General features: G+C 40.5%; 1 protein-coding gene across 1 annotated transcript in view; it reads left to right on the plus strand.

Annotated features, from left to right (window-relative positions):
- The first annotated feature begins 18,055 nt into the window (after positions 1-18,055).
- Positions 18,056-22,263, plus strand: part of lactbl1b (lactamase, beta-like 1b) — a 46,397-nt gene continuing 42,189 nt past the window's right edge. Inside the window, exon 1 of the mRNA XM_048256019.1 lies at positions 18,056-18,117. The gene's annotated coding sequence lies outside the window, so the exon portion shown is untranslated. The remainder of the gene's footprint in view (positions 18,118-22,263) is intronic.

Genomic DNA, 22,263 nt, shown 5'->3' on the forward strand with positions numbered 1-22,263 from the left:
CACCCCGCGCATAGCCTAACAAGGCGATACAATGAAATGGCCTAGGTGCAAGTGGCGCTTTTGCGCAGTACAGTATATGCGCACGGTAGGCCTAGGCTTTACCTTGACACACGCACACAACAGACATAGATTTTTCATAGAAATTGATTACTTTTAATTAATTTCAACATATTATTGATTGTAATAGTCCATATCTCATTTCAATTTCACAATACAAAGAAATAGACTAAACGGTTTAGTCTGTGCCATTCTCAATTTCACAACGTAACTCATTTAAACCAGACCACCATCTCAGATAGGCTATCCTCAGTGTCAAACACAATAATGCATGTAGTGTAACTTATACACAGGGGAAAAAGCACTAACTGGCAGAAATGAATAAAGCCAGCCAAACTATGTTCTAGTAAGCTAATGTGTTGAACCGTGGAAAATTAATAGACGAACAATTTTGGAGTTTGCACTGAGATATTGTCGGGTAGCCATTGAATATTCCGACATCAGAGATTGCTAACAGGTGTTTCAAAATAGCTGGGAACTTTCCGGAGCTCTGAATGGCAGAGGATGGCTAGATCATCAGACAACACAATCATTGTAGGCTGCATTATGGGCCATAATTTATGGTTTTGTCAATCAACATAGAATAGGTGAAGCGCAAGTTCAACAGCAAACAGGACTTTTCAGCACGTATCAAACCACGTAGGCTAGCCCAATGAACGCCTATGCAAATAGACAAAACACTCACATCAAAGCAGGGTGACTTCTTCAGATTTGCGAGTGCTGTCAAATCGATACGGTTTGCTCATATAGTCTAGTGGTGTGGTGGTGAAGTGTCATGCTGCGTCCAAGAGCGTAGTGTAGGCCTAGGTCTACGTCCCGTAGTAGCCTATATTTTAATTTAACGTCTTTAATGGTAAGAGATCGCACAGGGATGGATAATGAGCGGTTGTTTAAGATTAAATTACAATGCCAGACACCTTCAGATATGAGAGACCCCCTCAGGTTTTTGACTTTGTTGCTTATGGGAGCCAGTCCTCACTCTATGGAAGCTCGGCTCCCTCTGGCTCCCACGTAATTCGAGCCCTGAGTGCATCACTTCACTATCTGACAAAAGGACCCTGAACAAACTGATCAACATCTTGGACAATGAGTGTCACCCACTCCACAGCACTATTGTTAAGCAGAAGAGCCTGATCAGCTGGAGACTTCGCTCACTGCCTTGCACAACAGACAGACTGAGAAAGTCATTTGTCCCCAGGGCCATTGAACTGTTCAATGCTTCACTTAAAGGAGAATTCCAGTGTGATATTGACCTAAAGTGTATTGAAACATGATACCGAGTGTGAACGTATGTCTCATAGCCCATCTCGGCTTGTCCCCTGCACTCCAAAATCTGGCGCTAGTTAGCCGATGCTACCAACAGCTTTTTCAATAGTGGTGCTTCTCGCAATAGGGCTAGCCATGCAAGTAAATCACTGTTTTACACCCATTTAGGCTCAATGTATCTCCACACTTCATTGGTAGACTTCGAGGGCCCTGACATTTAAAACGAGACATTGAGAACTTTGAAAAAGCACTGGTAGTTTACTTACAAGACGATTTATACAGACAGTATCTTCACGAAGTTTAGCGTTTGCAGCCATCTTGAATTTAGTCACGATAAGTCGAGCAACGAGTAAGAATGAACAGGTATTTGCTGCTACTGGAAGAAACTGAAATCCATGCATTTCCACTGAATTATTTTTGGAATCTGATCCCTTATCATACCTGTTCATTCTTACCGTTGTTCTAATTTATCGCGGACTAAATTCAAGATGGCTGCAAACGCTTAAACTTCGTGGAAGATACTGTCTGTATAAATCGCCTTGTAAGTAAACTACCAGTGCTTTTTCAAAGTTCTCAATGTCTCGTTTTAAATGTCAGGGCCCTCGGAAGTCTACCAATGAAGTGTGGAGATACATTGAGCCTCGTAAATGGGTGTAAAACAGTGATTTATTTGCATGGCTAGCCCAATGCCGAAGCACCACTACTGAAAAAGCTGTTGGTAGCATCGGCTAACTAGCGCCAGATTTTGGAGTGCAGGGGACAAGTCGAGATGGGCTATGAGACATACGTTCACACTCGGTATCATGTTTCAATACACTTTAGGTCAATATCACACCGGAATTCTCCTTTAAGGGAAGAGGAGAGATGGACTTTTCTGCATAGTCTGTCTGCCTCTTCACCCCCTCCATGTTTGGATACTGTCTGTCCACTAGCCACTTTTACCACTGTCTTTCTGCCTCACTGTTTGCGTGCTATTGCTGCTTTCGAGATGTCTCGTAAATGCCGCCGCCGAGTTGGAAAGTGTAAATTACCCAGCTTTCTTGCGGCATTTTGGGCAGGCACGCCCACTTTACCTTACTTGAGGGTACCCCGAGGTGGACGTAAGACCTTACAACAAACATGGCTGCGCCCATTGTTGAGATGAGATGGCATGTATTTTTTTTGCATATGTACTGTGTTGGTCATGTTAAAGTTGATGTAATGCTCTTACACACTAGATTACATTGCTACTTCAATCCGGTCACCAATTCATGCATTGCACGGTCTTGCTGTGCCTGCAATACAATGTAACAATTTGTTTTCCAGCCGTTTAGCTAGAGGCTACATGTAGCACAAAACAATAACAATGACTAGCCTCCTGCTAATGCCCCTCATGGCTCGAGAGAAAGGCGTTCCTAAAGCCAGTCATTGGTACATGTTGTACAGGTGAGTGTACGATGATTTACGAGACATCTCGAAAGCAGCATATATTAGCACATTAGCACATATGCATAACCCCTCCCTCCATGCCACAGCCGAACTGTGGCCACACTTATACCTTTTCTTAAATAGTTAAATATATAGATATATAGACTTTACTTTATTTCTGCATTGTTGGACTTACTCATTTGCACTATCACCATGACCACTATCACCATTGCACTATCACCATGACACTCATTCACACAGAGCACCTTACCTTACCTTACTATGCACAGAGAATCACAGGCTCAGTCCCTGCCTCAGTCATTGCAAAGCCTCTGATTGATTAATCACCACTATGTGGATACTGTTTTTAGAATTGATTTAGATTAAGTGTTAGTTAGTATAATTTGTATTTTAGTATATTTAGCATATTCTTTATCTTCTACTGTCCTTATTGCTTAGTTGTGTTTTTATATTATATACTTTAATTACTCTTTCTGCTGTTGAAGAATGTGTCTGTATTGTCTGTATGCTGCTGAGACCTTGAATTTCCAATAAAGTATTTGATTTATCAATAAAGTATTTATCTATCTATCTATCTACCTAAGAGCACTGCGTTAGTAAGCTCCGCCCCCCAGGTGCCTGTGCTTGCCTCTGGCCAGGTGCAGAAGGTTAAGCAGGCAATTATCTGCCTTTTTAAAGCTCAACAGGACAAACCTCAGGCAAATGGTGGCCATGTTTTTAGACATAGAAAAGGCATATGATACTATGTGGAGAGAAGGGCTATTGATCAAACTTAATAGAATGGGAATTGGAGGGAAGATGTATAATTTCATACTGGACTTCCTTTCCCAACGTACTTTTAGAGTCAAAGTAGGCTCAGAAAATTAAGATGAATTTACAGTGGAGAATGGAATTCCTCAAGGAAGTGTAATCAGTCCCATCTTATTTAATTTAATGATTAATGATATATTTATCAAACTAGGAAAAGGAAGTGATGGATTACTGTATGCAGATGATGCGGTAATATGGAAAAGAGGCAGAAATATTCCATATATAACAACAAATGTTATGTACTTTACAAGAAAGAAAATGGCTGAGGACCACCATTTATTTATGTATAATCAAATTTTGAAAAGAGTTGTGAAATTTAAATACTTAGGAGTTTGGATGGATGAAAAACTTACATGGAAATATCATGTGCATTATGTCGAAACTAAATGTAAAAAAGTCCTGAACTTGATGAGGATGATTACTGGACATAACTGGGGAGCAGATAAGCAATCTTTAATGAATATTTATATAGCATTAATAAGGTCAATTATAGATTATGGAAGTCTAGTATATAGCACAGCATGTAAAACTAAGTTGGACAGAATTCAGTTTAGAGCATTAAGAATGGCCTTAGGTGCTATTAAAACAACTCCAGCAAGTGCTATTCTGGTAGAGACAGAGGAAGCTCCACTTACTTTAAGATACACTAAGCTGGCTTTGACATATAGGGTACGACTGATGGGGGATAGTAATAATCCAGCAGCATCAGTACTGAATGATTGTTGGGAGTATCAAACGAAGGCTAAAGGGTTTGGATGGAACATAAATAAATTAGCAGAGCAGTAGGACATTAAAGATTTAGAATATAGTCCTGCAATAGCTCTGAGTGCAATCCCTCCCTGGATGCTACCAATTCCAGAAGTTAATACAGAAATACTGAAAGAAAAGAGGGAATACCCTGATGATCAGAGTTTTGCAAATTATAGTGAAAGATATCTATCCTCTTCATTTTATGGTTTTATTAAAATTTTCACTGATGGATCAAAAGACCAAAATGGTCATTGTGGAATAGGAATTTACATTCCTGAATTTAAAAAAGGACTGAAGTACAGATTGAATAATTACCTCTCAGTATGCACAATAGAAATGACTGGCATAATAACAGCTCTAAGGTGGATAGAGGAGATAAAACCATTAACATCTCTAATATGCTCTGATTCAATGGCTGTACTGCAGAGCTTTGAAAGTGGTGATTCAGTCAGAGAAGACCTATGGATGGAAGTTAGAAATATATTGTTAAATATTAGAAGCCTAGGATTAATGGTTCAGTTTTGTTGGGTTCCAGCACATATTGGAATTAGAGGAAATGAAAAGGCAGATGGATTAGCCAAAAAGGCATTAAAAATAAAGAAATAGAAATTAATGTGCCAATAGGGAAAGGAGAAGCAAAAACTAAAATTAAATAATGAAGAGATGGCAACAGAAATGGGACGCTGAACCTAAGGCTAGACACTATTACAACAATCAGAAAAACATTGGAGGAAAAAGAATGAATATGCAAAATAGAAAAGAAGAAATAGTGTACACAAGATTAAGAATGGGACACACAGGACTGAATGCAACACTAAAACTGATTGGAAAAGGTGATGGATTATGCATAGAGTGCCAAACACTGGAAGATGTGGGGCATGTTTTGTTTAGATGTGGAAGATACAGAGAACAGAGACAAACATGGCAAGAATTGGATGAGAACATAGAGGATATTCTTGGGGAACAAGGAATGCAAGTAGATAGAATTTAATGTAGAGTTAATGAAAAGAATTTAATTTTTGGTTTTGTTTTGATTGGTTGTTTATTTGTTGGTTTCTGTTTTGTTATTATTTATTATCTCTAGATTTATTTTTACACATTTCTGATTCTGATTGAATAGCCAAAACCTCCAATAGAATCACTCTACACACTCCTGTACAGTAGGGGGCGGGATACATCAATTAAACGATGTAATCTGCCATTAAAGGAAAGAAGAAGAAGAAGAACCTCAGGCAGACTGGCTTGAGCTTAAGAAGAGTGGAGACCAGACGTCAAAGCCAGTCTCAGGGTAAGGGCTTATGGCCACCCTTTTCAGAAGTAACCTGTTTGCCCGTTGTGGAACGTTGTGTTGTGATTTTGTTGAAGTGGAACGTGGCTGAAGTGATTGTGCTGCTGGAAGATACGACGGCTGGAACAGGAAAGAGGGCCAGAAGAATCGTGAACAACCCACCAAGACAACCAATAGGGCTGGGTGACAAGGTCAGTGGCAGGGACCGAACTCCCCACTAACGTTGTCCTGTGTGTCTCTCTCCTTTGTCTCAGAAGCCGACACGAGTCCTCTGACTGCCTCGGTCCAGCACTGAAGATTTAAGTTGAACTCTGCTCCCCATCCCCTTTCGCTACACATTATAAATAAATTCCTAAGTTTGTTTCACTGCAACCTCTGCGTCTGACTGCTTTGTTCCAATTGGTTGACCCACTATTCTGCCTCGCACGGCCGGGCGGCCACAATGGTTAGAACTACATTTGGAATGCACAGCATGACTGAAGTCGAATGTCATGTTGGCTTGTAAATGACTTAAATCTTAAATGTATGTTATGTTGGACCTCTCCTGTCAAGCCACAGTATGACATTTTTCTTTCTTACCAATTGAACATTCGTTTTCTGTGTGTACAAGGGTGCGACTTATAATGATCTGTCAAGCTAAGCTATATGGATTAATCCTAAACCACTTTTTAATCTGGTTTAAAAAGGGGGGACTGTATGTTGGATTGATAAGCTTTGTGTTCCTATTATTTAACCCATTCAACCATTCTCTGTCATAATTACCAACCAGGACTGGGTTGCAATTACTTGCAGCAAATGACATATACTGTCACACACAGGGCATGTCTTGTTAGGCTGTCAGTTCACTGTGGCTAGCCTGCAACAATCAAATCACCTCGGTTTTGTTTGTATTCTGCTTTTAGGGGAAAGTGCCAAGGGAAGGGATTGAGCTTCAGGACATAAGTGATCTAAACACCATGGAGAACGAAGCAAGAAGTAGAGGGCGCATAGCAATTAAAGCTGTAGCATACAGTGCAAATAATTCTTCTTTTTGGATTTTCTGCCCACAAACAAACATGTTCAGCTTATTTCATTGCTTGAAATAGGATGAGCTGACAGTCATAAAGATTGTGGATAGACTACTGAAACCCATTTCAAGTTATCCATGAGGATGTGTGAAATGAGCAGCTTGCTTCAGTAAAAAAATATCCTGCCCATTCTACTGTGGAGAATCCCTTTAGTGAGGTGTAATTCACACAGCATCGCAATGTAGAGCTTCACTAGAAGCACAAAATTCATGCCTTAGGGAGGAACACGGAGCACTCAGTTCAGTGTACAGGCCTTTGTGGATGCATGGTTGAATGGCTCATTGAGTAAGTTCATTGATAGAGGTTGGCAAAGTGATTATAATTAATCTCCTCAGTATTTGAATCACGTCTGGGACCTTAATGTGCATACATTTCAATTTAATGCAGTCAGAAATGTTCTTCTGTAAATCATACATCTTCTGCCAATGGACGCAGATGATAGAAAGGCCATAATTTCCCTGTTGATCGGTCATTTCAAGCTTACTAACATTGAGCTGGCACTTTTCAGTTCACATAAAGTGCTAGCAATAATTCTATTGCCTAGCCACTTGCACCAGAACGCAGGGAGGTATTAGGATGCAGGTGATACTTATTTGCCACACTAAAGTGATTTTATCTTTTGAAATGTTTTCTTGGCCTGATTCCCCTTCAAAGGAATTACAGTATATACTTTCACCACTAAGATTTAAAGTTATTAAAAAGACCCAAATATTTATGACATGTTCTAAACCATGGGCAATCTTTAAACAAACCCTCCTCTGAGGGGATCTGATGACTAGACTCAGAATGGCAGAAAGAGATGCAGATTTTCGATTTCCTCGTAGCATTAGGGTACAAATCACTAGAGATTCTCCATTCAGTGTGTTTGTGGGTTTATCTCTCAGATTTGGTTCTTTGCCCACTCTGTTCCCTTGAACATACCTGTGAGGCTACAGGAGGAAAACAACACTTTCCTATTGTTTGGCCTAAATCTCTACAGATCCTCTTTGTGTGTGTGTGTGTGAGTGTGTGTGTGCACTGTTGTAGTCATGTATTTAACTGAACAAAAGAAACACATAAATCATTCTGAAGATGTTCCTCCAAAGTCCCATGCTCAACAGTCCCCACAGCAACTCACACAGACACAAGTCTAATTTCTCATTTCAGGTTCCAATTTTCTTTGATGAACCTGTTTAATATTCTAATAAAACATCATGCAGACATTGATGTTGTCTTCATAACCCTTGAAATTGAGAATATTAAAGAACATAATTGACATGCTCCCTCAATGTATTTTGGAATTTGAATGATTATATTAGTTTTAATAGAGTTTTAATGATGCACAATTAGAGGACACAGACACGTCGTTAGGCCTATTTTGGATGATCAAATGATGATCAAAAGCCCCCCTAAAAATATATTAATAATATGCATCCAAATTCACACCCATTATTCTATGCTGAATTGCTCACGGAGTACTTATCATACATAAATTCCATATATATCACATGAAAGAGCAGAACCGGAGCTTTCCAGTAATATTAGTGGCTACTGGTGCTGTGATAAACGGTTCATCCATCTCCACCTATTACTCTCGTGCATGGCAAACCATACATCAGAATAAACAGCCGACCTCAACCGGACAGGAGGGTATGAAGCATTCCCCTGTACAGTAGTCCAGTGTCCCAATTTTTTTGAAATTGCAGCATATTTATACATGGTTTCCAACTTTGAGCTGATAGATTATAGAATAGCCAAAGAAGATGTAGCATTGTTATAAAACCTTTAAAATCTCTAAACAATCACAAGTAGGGCAGTTCATCACAGTTCATCCATTGCAACTGGATTGATGAAAGGTCACTTACACCTGTAGGCTACATTGTATTTGGGAAAAGCAAAAGGTATCAGCATAATGTTATTTATTTATTATAAACAAAAATATCTGTCAATTCCATGCCGTTTTCAACAGCTATCAAAAACAAGGTACTTTTTGGATGGATGGATTTTTTGTGAATGTTTCTTCTTCTACATAAGATTTGTCATCTTTAGTTCATGTAATACTTTATTGTCAATGCACAAATTAAGTAACAGTAGTCTGAAACGTTATTGTTAATGCACAAATTAAGTAACAGTAGTCTGAAACGTGCAATTGTTCATGCAAATATAGGCTGATTCATGTTCCCTTGCATTGTGTAACTGAGGTCCATGGCTAGTCTGGCTTTCACCAGACCAAGCTCAATCTTTTAAGAAATCAAAAAATAAATAGCGGGCAGATTAGGCTGGGTTCACCCAGCCTAGTCCATAGGCACCCAATATTGTTTAATTTTCCGATTGAGATATCCACTCTCTGGCTATTCTAAATGCAAAAATGCATCAGGGAGTTATGACAAAACTGTAACTAACAAACTAGATCCTAATAGAAAGCTGTTAGCTTCCCTAAGCTACAGGCCTATAAGGTAGGCCTATTTACAACATAAATTGTCAATAGGCTATGCTGGCGACACAAATAAATTCTCCTTTGGAAACCAATGGCTTACGCCTTACAGTATCAAGCGGACTTAAACTGCCATATCGTGGCGAAAAGTTTCACGCAGCTCCATGAGTCAAGTTCACACACACATGCTTTTTAATTTCACAGACTACAACTACCAAGCTGGAATCAAAGCACATCGATTCCCTCTCACACCCTGCACGCACTTAAAACAAAATAAACAGGCGTCTCAGTCTCACGCATGTATAGGCAAAACTGTATCGGACCGGTGTAACGTTGGTAAATATTCCATTGCACAGAATGATTTTTGTAGCACGTGCAACAAATGACAGTCGAAAGATACAATTACAGTGCTGTGCTTCTATCAATTTGTTTGGTATAACCGCATTTATAGTTTTCTACAAATGCAATCAATCAATTGGCCTCCATCACTCAACCAACGCTAACGGTAACATTACCTAGGTCCTTATTGATATTATAAGATTAACGTAGCCTACCTGCAGTAAAAACCAAGCATGTCCGATAAACATCCTCAGATTTATTTCGGCTTCAAGAAGAAATGGGAATTACATTTCATGTGAACATCATCCTGTCCTTATTAGATGTTCTCTGCGGTAAACTACAGTCCTGTAGGAAGCGCCCATTGTTTTTCCAACCCACTTTTAACTTCCAACAAAATTACGGAGGAGCCTCTCGCTGCAGCCTGCGGGAAGGCGGGGCTTGACATCAAGCCCAGCCCACATCCAAGTCAGCCATGTTTTTTTGTATTACGTCACACAGTTTAAAATTGCTGGCGGCGAGAGGGAGGGAGGCAGTCGACAGAGAGAGCCAGGACTCGCAACGAGACTGGGCGAGCTGCTAGTGCTACATTCTACAAACCAGCAACTTACTGCAAAACACGTTTTATTGTGTAATTCAACACGTAAACTGTGGATTCAAACCAGTGCAGCAACTCGCAACAGCACCAACGTTTCCATAAGAACGCTGTTGTCACACTACTCGTTCGTCAGATAGGAACTAGCTAGCTGGCTAGCTAGCCAGCAAAGTTAACCACCCAGATGGCAATAGGCTGCCGGCGGGCCACCGGTTTCGCTGTCGCCGGCGGACCGCTGAGTTTTTGCACATCGGTTCTACCGCGGTCCGCTGGGCTAACGAGCCTCAGATTTGACAACCTTTTCTTTATTCATTTATACGGCGGACTGCCGGTGGCCTAACGTTACCATCGCGGGTTGCTGACAAGTAGCCTATCTACCGGTGGTCCGATAGCTGCTTGCTATCTGGGCAGTAGCCTATATTTGAGATGAGGATGTCGAGCTTGATCTAGCTGCTAACCGGTTAACGTTACACAATGCATGTTTCTGGTTCACCTGTTGTCAATAAAGCAAAATTGCCCCTTTGTAGGCTATTTGGTTGTAATGGAGAATTCTTGCTGTTAAACTGATAGTCCATGATAATGAAACAACACACCATTCTACTTTTGAGGGCTAAATTAAATGAAATATGGCTCGTTTTCCGTTTGAACACATTGTCATCAATATTTAAAATGACCAATTTATGTGAATGTGCATGGTTTCAAAACCGGAAATGAACGAAAAAGTAGGCCTACATGAACCCAATTACAGTAACTAGCCTAGGCCTACATGACAAATTCACTGTTGTTGCATGAAATGTAATTTGTGTTTAGCCTAAATCATCAGTTTCTATCATCTAATATGAAACAATATACTATATAGTTCGCTACCGGGCTGTCGGCAGTAGGCCTAAAGCCAAAGCGTATGGGGAGTGACGTAGGCAAAGAAAACATGGCTGAGTTGGATGTGGGCGGGGCTTGATGTCAAGCCTCGCCTTCCCGCAGGCTGCAGCGAGTACTTGAAATTACGTCTCACTGCAACGATGCGCCATCTAGTGGACAAACGACTACTTATCGCCAATACTGGAAATGCAGCCATGATGATGAATATTTATTTTAGCTTTCTTTTAATCCTACTCAATTTGTAATTATGTATCGGCCGTTCTAATACCGATAGTATGTGGGTGCCTGTGTGTGTGTGCATGTGTATATGTGTGCACCGCCATCTACAGGCCAATGAGTGTACCGTCACTAAATGTACACATAACCTAATTTTTTTTAGACCACCCCCCCCCCCATGGATGAAATTCTACGAAACTTGGCATACCCCCAGAGAATGCCAGGTCAATCATACACATAAAATTTGGTGCAGTTCTGAACATCTTAACTGAAGATAGGGGCGATTAAAGCAGAATAATATTGCATTTTCATTTTTTACCGGGGGGGTGCAAATCACAAATGAGTGATTATGGGCCAGATTGATGTGGGCCCTTGAGACCAACATACCATAAAAGATTCTTCATCCTCCAGTGCCACAGTGCACATGAATACCGCCAGAAGTCTCTAATAAACATCGGCTTGATGACCAGATGTATGGCCAGGAGGGGAGCTGGTCACTGATATTTGTGGCTGTTTTGTGATGAGTTAGTTATCCCAAAGTCTCTCTCAGCCCTTCCAGGGCTTAGGGTTGGTAACTCTAACTCAATAACTCTGACATTTTTCACATTCTTTAAAGATGCCCTGCCACACGTATTTCATTACTTTGTGGTAATGTCTGAAGTTCTACCATGGACTCTGTAACATTTTTTGTGGAAAACATGCTTTGGTTACCTTGTTTCAAGCCATTCTAGTGTGGTATTGAAAGCCTGCATGAAGACTCAGCTCGATAGGCCTTTATCACGGCAGCTGAAGCAGGGCTGTTCACTTTCCTGTTGGCAGGCAAACCACAGGTGTTCCTAAAAACATTAACGAGGCCTCTGGTTGAAGTAACTGTGGCCAAATCTGACACTTAATTAGAAACACCTGTGCTCACACTGGAACAGGGCTGTTCACTTCCTACTTCGGCTGCCGTGATAAAGGCCTATTTGCGCCAGTTCTCATTAATATTTAATGAGCTAAGCTGCTTGACTCTGATTGGCTAACAGCTAGTAGGTTTCGTCCATAACATGACAGCCATTATCAACTAATTTTAGCTTCATGGCATGAACTTAGCTTGGCTAGCGAGTGCTAGCATTGTCCAAATGTGCATAAATAAAACCTGCTAGGCTAGCGAGTTCATTAAACCTGTATAACATAGCACTTCCTTGAGTTCACAATTACGTTTTACTTACAGGCACTGGTCGTAGACTGGGATGGTAGCCTGCTCCAGGCTTCAACAGCAACCTTTTTGCAAAGCCTGTGGCATTGTTCCAAAAAATAAACTGAAGCCATTTGATCCTCAAGTCTGGGTTCTTGGCCAAAATGCATTGTTGAAGTTCTATTTGTGCATATAGCGCACAAGTCCGTTGATATTCAGCCATCCTTGCATAGGCCTACGAAAACCGTCACAGAGCTAAACGAATTTTGTGGGCAAGGTCTCAACTGGGAAAGCTCATGAATAGTAATGAGCTCATCAATTTCACGTCAATCTGAAGAGCTTTTGCAATTGGCCTAATTTCTCCACTTATTTCTTTTCAGTGGCTAGAGTTGATAGAGGAGTTAGCTGTTCATTTTCACATTCACGACATAGCACAAACACATATGGACCTAACATGTTTAAAAAAAATACAAGTAAAAATGGTTTTGTGTGGCAGGGCACCTTTAATACATAAGATTACACACATTTGTTCCTGAATATGAAATGGTTGCAAATGTGAGGAGTATTTCTAGTCACCATGCTACTTATATCCATTGCAGCACTTCCTCAAACTCCTGATATACAGGATTGGAGAGAAGCACTCATCCGGCTTGGAGGACCAATTAATGGATTCTGAGCCAAAAGCACAAAACACTTGCAGAAGGCAGGGAGACAAGATCAAGGAGTTGAAGTTTCAGCATGCAGCCTGTGCAATGAGCCACTGTCAGCATCAGGGGCGCAGGAGATATTTTGAAAGTGAGGGGGACCAAATTGTGAACACAAACCCATAGTGAGATCAGATTTCCAGATATCGGATCGCCACCTCTGGCCCACTTTCGACCATCATATTTTAAACTTGCCAGAATATTAAGATAATACCATTGATTGTTTTCAAAATATTTTTTGATTAAAGTTGTCAAAACTGTGAGATGAGCACAACGCCAGATCTGCCCTCAGACCAGCTTCTTGCTATGTGCAATTCTACTTTTATGACACCGCTAAATTCTTAGCTTGTTACCCCACACTGAACGCGTAAGAAAGGCCCATCACTCTGGGGTGTGGTAGCCTACTCTCTGGGATTTATGCACCAAGGTAAGTATCCAATTTGTGTCTTGAAATGATGTTTGAAATAAATGTCTTAGAACAAAAACTTTGGGTAGGCCCATATACTTGTATTTTATAGTTAGGCTAGTGAAAACGAGTTAATCAGTAGGCTAGTTGAGTTTGTTATCAATAAACATAACAGCTAATGTCCTGTTGAGCAGGAGATAGGCTACCATAAATCCTCAAATTATGCCCGGGATTGATTCTATTTATAGCCGGACAAATAAAGGCAGGTTCCCATATTTGCCTATACCATACCAACAATTGCCATCAGTCCACCAGCACTAGAAGACATTGCTTCGATTTAAGTCAATGAAATAACACCTCTTCTTAATATTTTATTATATTGTTGGTTGGATTATTAAAGTCGTTTTCCTACCATGGGTCTCCAACACACGCTCTTCAAGCTCATTGTCTTGACGCTTTTCGAAGCTAATTGCCAGAGGCTGAAGCCTACATTTAACCTAATTGTTATGCGGACTCAAGGCATTCCAGCCTACGAATTTAATAAAAGTAGCCTACTAAATCATGCATAATTAAACAATAACTCAATTTAGGCTACTTGGCTACGCAAAAAGGTTTCTATTACAGCACAACCCCTATTCAATGAATGGCTGCCTTGTCTCGCAATAAACAGTGGTGGAAATCCCGACACTTTTTCAACTGCATGAAACATAACAGTGAACCATCAAATATCTCCCAGAGTTCAGTGCCCATCAGTCCCAACGTTTAGCAATATAATCAAACAGTCCAAAAGTAAATTAGATCCCAAACCAAACCGAAAATGTTATGCTTTTTGATGGCCTACCAGTATGCCGCCCAAACTAAAAAAAGCATCTAATGATGGTTGTTAGTAGACAAACTGGCTTCAGATATCCAACAGAGTGAATATGAGATTGTGCAGTCTTACAGTACTGTAGATGGCTGTGGTTAGTGATGTGATGCTGTTAATGGGGAGTTTTACATAGTTAGCGCAAACCCTATAGGTTATTATTTATTCCTTATCAAAAGTGAGGGGGACGACGGCCGTCTCTTCAGCACTGCGTGGGACATATCCCCCACGTCCCCCGTGCCTCCTGCGCCCCTGGTCAGCATAAGGAAACTCAGTAAGTGACTGACTGGCATGCGGAATGCTTAAAGGACCAGTAGGAAATAATGGAAAATAAACTGTAACCATTCCAAAAATTATCACCACATGTTGTCAGAGAGTAAGGAAACACGATGAATTGAAGTAATGGCCTATTTAACAACATTATTCTAACCTGTAAAACCCTGTAAAACCAATGAAAAAAAAAAAAGAGTTACACAAGGAATCTTTGAATTTTCGTTTATGTTTTGAACAATTCATTCTAGAATAGCGTATTAATAATGGGCTAGCGCGTGAGTGTGCATGCGTGCGTTCTGTGTCATCCTTGTGGGGCTACATGCCCACCAAGTTTCGTGCAGCCCGGTCTTTCAAAATAAATAAGGAGACAGAAAAATGATGATTCCCTTCTTAATGATTTGATCAACTATGATGGATTACAGTCAGGGTGGCCAAATCACTGTGTCTCTTGGTATCGCATCACTTCTTCTTGACTATCTCTTGTCCATCCCAAGTTCTCTCTATCTCTCCTTCTCAGGCTCTCTTTTGCTCTCCTTCATTGTAGAGGCCCCACAATATGACCCATTCTTTTAACATTGCCATTGTAATTTAGACCATTGGCTTATTGTAATTCTGTCCCAAGAGGCCATGGTTGGCATTGTTTTTCCAGACATGACAAAGCAGGGCATGTAATGCGTTGAACTGTTACCAAAGCATGTAATTAAATGGTTGTTAGATAAGATACTGATGATAATATGCTGATCGGTGTGTGGCAGCAGATGTGAGTGAGATAATGGCTTTAATCTCATTAAAAGACAGCCTTTTCAATTTCACTTTGTGCAATCAGTAATTCAGTCAACAGCGTAGACACATAAGGTGTAACGAAGACCAATGCAACTCTACTGTACTGTGTACACCAATTCAAATATTGTCATTTGATGACCCATTAATGTTAATCATTGGCAGGAGAATATATTGCATGGCAGCTGATGTTTACATTTCTGAGATGCTGCCTGGTCTGGCAGAACTAAATATTTTATTTATTTTTGACAGGCAGATGTCTGTATTTTTCTTGTCCTGATGGAAATGAAAATGAACCTTAATGTAGGTCAAACAATGAATATGATGAGTGTATTATGTCAAAGGTTAGACTGCTGTGCTGTTTGTTTCAGCCATGGTTGATCATGTCTCAGTGTACTGTAACAGTCTGCTGATGCAGTACATGTAGAAAAATATCAAATGGGTGGCAGGGAGTGGATTTTGCCATGTTGCAGTCCTCTATCACTATTCAAAGGAGGATGTTGTTTGTGTGTCCTCCCCAGTAGTCTTGATAATTGATGTCCTGCATGGATGCATCCACAACCTCTGAATGTGACAAACTGTGAAAGTGGATTCATAGTTTGTTTTTTTTAAATGAATGTAAATAAAAAGTTTTATTTTGAACTCATCACAGATTGTGTGTTTTGTACATGCAACAGACAAAGTCTCTTTAGAGGCTGAGGGCCAGATGTACTAATGCTTTTGCGCCCACTTCAGGCATATTTGTTTTGCAACGTGCTTGTAAAATCATTGCGAGGTATATACAAACAGGTCGCTAATGATAAAAGCAAACTGAACTGCCTGTCGGGGAGCTGAAAGTGGCAGATTGCGTTTTTCATGTCATGCATATGCATTCATGGGAGGATCCAGGGAAAAGTGGGAGTTTAGCGTAAAAAGATGGGAGGGGAAGAGTAAAGAGTGCCTAAATATGTATTCCGCGGTATGTACAAAGACTGCTCCTGAAAGCATCGCCTATTCATGCCTAAATACTTCCACCTTGTAAAAGCAGGTGTTAATCCAAATTTGAGGTTCAATGCGTCAATAAGAGAACCTTTGAAAGACAACAGAATCGCTGACTATCAATGAAAACCTACGTCTAATACAATATAAGATTATGACAAGAATATATTATACAAAATACAAATTTCAGAAATTTGATCCCTTGTCCTCTGCTCTATGTGTAAAGTGTGGCACTGAAACGGATACAATTATACATGCCTTCTGGGAGTGTGAGAGGGTAAATAAAATTTGGATGGAAATTCAAAAGTGGATGGCTGATATAAGTAAAATAGATTTTAAATTAACAGCCCAGGAGTGTATTTTACATAAAACTGACCACCTGAGATACCCGATAGGGTGGCAGGTTATACTCTCTTCTTTGGTTTTCAAAAAACTAATCTTAAAATATTGGAAAGACTCTCAGGCTCCAACTCTGCAAGAATGGAAGGGACTACTGAAATATTACTTAAATATAGAAAAAGCAATGTATGAGGACAAAAATAAAAAACAACAATTTTGTAATGTATGGCAGGACATTTATGATTCTTTATAAAAAGAATGAGTACAAGGACAGGTAGGGGATGGGACAGATATGGATGGGGAACTGTGTGTGTGGAGATGAGTGTGTGTGTGGGTGTCTGGATGTAGATGTGGGGGCGTCGGGGGTAAGTGATTGTCTGTATTGTGTGGGTTGAAGTGATTGTCTGTATGTAAATTTGTGTATATGTATGATTATGTTGATGCGAGGAAATTAATATATATGTAACATAAGAAGAGCACTGGTAAAATATGAGCATGCTGAAGTGGGTTAAATAATTATGTACTGGTGTGATGAAATTAAATAAATAAAATTATATAAAAAAAAGAAAGACAACAGAATCGCTATTTGAGCACTTTTGTCAGTCTTTGTACTATCAAAAGCAACATTAACTTTCGTTGGCCTTTCGAATGTCTTACTTTCACTTTCACGTCATTCACTTAAACTTTCCTACTTGCTAGATTTGAGCAATCTTCCATAGCCTACGTGCACAAGTAGTTTGAGTAGCACTAATGATCTTCTTCATTATCTCCCTGCTTGTTGACATCTTATTATGTATGGTATTATTTCATGATCGCTAAACGTTTCATTCTTTTTAATGTTGTCATCAGTTAAGTTCATTCAACTGCACTTGTATAGGCGCTGCCATTCAGTTGTGGACGTTCGTAAATTGCGTTTATGGGCGGAGAAAGGCAGAGAAAGGCGCAGTTTACACTAGTTTGATAAATACGGGTCTGACACTTGGGTCTGACAGTGTTCTCAATCTGCGGTTTGTCCATGACGCTGATAACGCTACGTTCGCAATTGTACATACATCTGGCCCTGAGTTCAGGGTCACCCAATTTTTTTTATCTATCTAAAAAACTTGCCTGAACTTTTGGCCTGGACAGATTGACACACACGTGGACATTCAAGCTGTCAATATCCCTCTCTCTTACTCTCTTTCTCTCTCACTCTCTGAAACACACAAATACACATCAAACACATACACGCACACACACACTGCTATCTTTTCCTTTCGCAAGAGCGTCCATTTCCGTGTGCTGGCAGATGTAGATGATGGCCGCCGAGGATAATCCCGAATCCTGGGCCTGGTACAAGGCGGAATTAACTCTAGCTATGATCACAACATCTGTCGGCTCTCGCGCGCCGGAGTGTGCGTGCAGAGAGAGAGGATCGGCAGACCCCTCGACGCCAGCGTCTCCAAGAGGAGGAAGAACTCACCTCGGACTCGTACTGTCCCGCTCGGCCGGTAAGTTTGCACCCACAGTGAGTTTTTGTGGCTGACCACTCTTGGGAGTCGTGTGTTTCTGAATGGTGCTGAATTGGATGCGTGTGAGACTCACAGATGGAATGAACAGGCTTATGAAAGATATTTATTTGACATTGTCAGTGGTACCTGCTTTTTGGTCTGCTAGGTTTCCCATGTGTGATTTTGAATTACTAAACATACAACATGGCAAGCTCATTTTTTTAATTTCAACAATTCATAGGTTTTACAGCAGTGTGTGCGCACTAAAGTCAGGTTTGCGTGTTGCCTTTCATTTAATGCGTGAGGGATTTTGGCTTTACCCGAGAGTCCAAACTGATGACTGTGCTACCCTGTGCTGCATTTGCCAATTCTGCTCAGTAATTCCAGAGATAATGCAAAAAAAACATTCCTTTTTAAGGATCAGTAGGAGAGATGGGCCATTATCATGTTGGCAGCAAAAATGTCAAAGTGTGTCTCAAAATGATGGGTCATCCCTCACTGAAAACTTTTTACTTTCAACTGTTACACTTTGATGCTAGAGAGAGAACCATTGCATCGCACTACAGTACAGTTCTGTATAAAACTAGGCGTTTTGGTGAGTGCTTTAGCACAATACTAATGTCACGGGACACACTGAATGGTTATATCAGAACAGATGCACATAACATGTTGAGAATGTGCGGCTTATCTTCTTTAAGATGGCCAATGCAAGGTGAACTTGTTCACAAGAGTAATCATCACATGGGTGATCCATGTGCTTACTGTGTGTATGACAAACAGGCAAGGCTAGTGCCAGAGGTGGCATGATATAGGTCACTGAACCCAACTGGGATTTCTTTGTCTGTACTTACCGCTGGAGTTGTTAACACTAGAACAGCATTCTCCAGGGCAGCCATTATTGAGCAGGAATGATGAGACATGTCCATGTGTTTCCAGGATTAAGAGAGAAGAGAGACATTATTAAAAGTGAGTAGAGGGGCATTGATAAAAACAAATTACAACTCCAACGCAGTCAAATTACTGGTCAAAGTGGGGGGCATTGTGCAACTGATAATTGACTGTCGCATCAGAACTAGGCCTATACAGTATTTTCATATTCACATTTTTGTCTTGGCTGATACCATTATTTAGTTTGTCCATTTGATTTTATTCTCAAAATCCTGTTTTGCTTCCATTAGCACTTATTCCCGTCCTTGCCACTCAAATGATGGTACAGCATCAAAAGCTAGAATTGTGAGAATGTGAGCAGTAACTGTGGTCCATGTGACTCATACTCTGTTTTAATGGAACACAGTGGTAAGAAATATGAATGATGATGCGGTGGAGTGAGTGCAAGGCTCACAAACACCTCCATTCATAGCCTACGAAAAGGCAGGAAGTGTTTGCATTACTCAAGGGCAGTCTTCTGTTGTTATTTCTAGTAAAGAATGTGCATGTCGGTGAATGTATGAGCCTTATGTGTGCATTTAGATGACGCACAAAGAAAGATTCTGCACCTCATTATATTTTCATTTGCTCCTGCAGGCTCTGTAACTACCTTGGTTGACCTGTCAAGGTCTTAGCGTGGGCTGCAAGACAGCAGTGTTTTATTATAGGTTGACTTTAGACCTCGCTGAACATGCTACTTTGTGGAGTTTACTTTACAGAAGAAAAAAAAGTTCAGAGCCACCAGATACTTCTATGAGCGGTTTATAAAGCCTTGCTTTTCCAAGCAGAAGCAGAATGCCAGGGCAATGCTAATTTTGATAGTCAATATCAAATAGCCAATCAGAAGAGAAGCGAAAGCGCCTAGGCTACCCAATGTGAGCGGGGCTTATGCTACTAAACAGTATTTGGGGGCCAAGCAGCGAAGCTGCGAAGGCACACATTGTGTTTCTATGATTTCTTACTATTACTATTATTATTCAACACCTTTCCTCCGCCATTGGAGTCTATGGCAGCCCATAGAACCGTCTTGTCAAAAGTTGTAAAATTTGGCACACTGATTGGGGACAGTCCAATGATTTATGTCAAAAATGAGGTATTGTTGGAATCCTTGGACCAAGCCGAGTTCAACGCACCCTATGACGTCACTTTCCACCATGATGGATTTTCCGCCATTTTGGATTTCATCAAAAACACTTAAAGGTTTTCACAGGTCACAAATTTTGTCCGATTGACACCAAACTTAACACACATCATCTACAGACCATGCTTCATTAATGCATTACTTTTTGTCTTCGGAAATATAACCGTTCACCCGTAACAGCCAATTGAAATTTGTGGCAAAGCCGCCAAACAGGAAGTGAGCTCAATATCTCAGCAACCCTTTCATGTATCATAACCAAACGTAGTATGTAGACTACGGACCCCATCACAAATGTTGGTGACCTTTGCCCTCTAGGGGGCGCTGTAATTAAGAAATATGCTTTTTGGCCTGTAGCTGCTGTTGTGCTTAGAATTAAAATGCACTAGTGGTGTCTGGTAATACTGTTGGAGTTCCTTAGGCCGACCCAAGCAACTTGTGATGTCATCGTAATTGATTCCGCCGCCATATTTGATTAAATCAAAAACAGTAAAAAGTCACAAATTTCATCTGATTTTCACCAAAATTGGCTCAGACCATCTTCAGACCATGCCTTATCAGTGCTTAATTTTCTGGAACGATTGACAAAAGCATTCGCCCATAACAACCAATTGAATTTGGTGGCGAAGCCGCCAAACAGGAAATTACCTTGTAACTCAGACAAATTTGGGTTGTTTGGCATGGAACTTGCTGTGACTGGCTTAATGCTATATATCTGATGCAACCGCATTGAATTACATGGCAAATCTTGCCTGCTAAACTGACTACTTGGCCCCCTCATTGCTGCTTGCAGCTTTTTTGTATTTGGTATTTGGCTTCTTTCACACAAACCTCCCTCCCCCCTGATCGTCCTACTGAATGGGCTTACAGTGATGCTAACCAGGCAAGGTGCAACGTTGCTATTAACACTAACAATGCTCAAAATATAATTACACTAACTTAAGTATTGTGAACTGTGAAAGTGTACAAAGAGGTTATAACAAGACCTGTATCTGTAGGGAGAAAATTCCATGGCTTCCTGATCCAGAATCGTTAAATAAGTGGGTGTGTTCGACCATGCATCACTGTAAGCCCATTCAGTGATAATGCAAATAAACCGTCATGCTCAAACCAATTAACGCCACCAATTAAGGTAGGTCTACGGCAATTTTGCTCTCAATCAAAAGTTTGAAGTTCTTAACTAGTAAATAGACCCTAGGTTGTTTTTACTCCGGAGTTACACTTTAACAACTGAATAGAACACAGCGTAGTCATCAAAATAAATTGCTTCTTTAAGCCATTAACTAGGCTAAAAAAATCATGCTAGGCTACTATAGAGTGGGTCTATGCAAATAAAGTATTTTTTACCTGGTAAAGAAATGCTATACAAACTGTCTGTTTGTGTAGTAAGTGCATTACCTTGCACTTCATCCAGTTATCAGCATCTTGTGTGGAGATTATTACTCTGTCCTCATGGTGCAGGCACCACCACAGCACAGCACACAGCAGTGGCTCCATTTCAATCAGCATTAAACAGCACAGTGTTTCCAGTTGATTGAAGTTTCCATTATTGATGCCTCTTTCATGGGTGCAGCCAAAAGCAAACAGATGTGAAGCTTGTTTTTTGTGATGTGTATAATTGTGTATGTAGTGGCTACAATAGATGCCTTACAGAGAGACCCATGGTGGTGATGCAGTGTGTAAATGCCAATGATTCAGTTTCCTAGCATGACAGATTGAGCAAACATTTAACCCCCCCCCCCCCCCCCAACACACACACACACACACCCACCCTTAACCTTTCGATGAGCCGTCACAGCAACCGGCGTCGGCAGCAACTAGGGGTTTCAGATAACATTGGCCCAGACCTTGAATAAACAGTGACCCAATGATAGACAGTCTGTTTCAATTGTACTGCAATGAGCCATGGCCTCTGCTGCTACTGGTCACGTGGTGACAAGAGAATGGACAACAGAGGAAATTCAATAAGAAGATATTGCTCTCTAAATGATTGTTGAAATTGAATGTCCATTGATGGATATGGGGTAAAGTATTGATTTCTTATTGATATTATGCCTGAAAGTAAATTGAATACCATATCT

The sequence above is a fragment of the Alosa alosa genome, chromosome 10, assembly GCF_017589495.1.
Source record: "Alosa alosa isolate M-15738 ecotype Scorff River chromosome 10, AALO_Geno_1.1, whole genome shotgun sequence".
NCBI lineage: Eukaryota > Metazoa > Chordata > Actinopteri > Clupeiformes > Clupeidae > Alosa > Alosa alosa.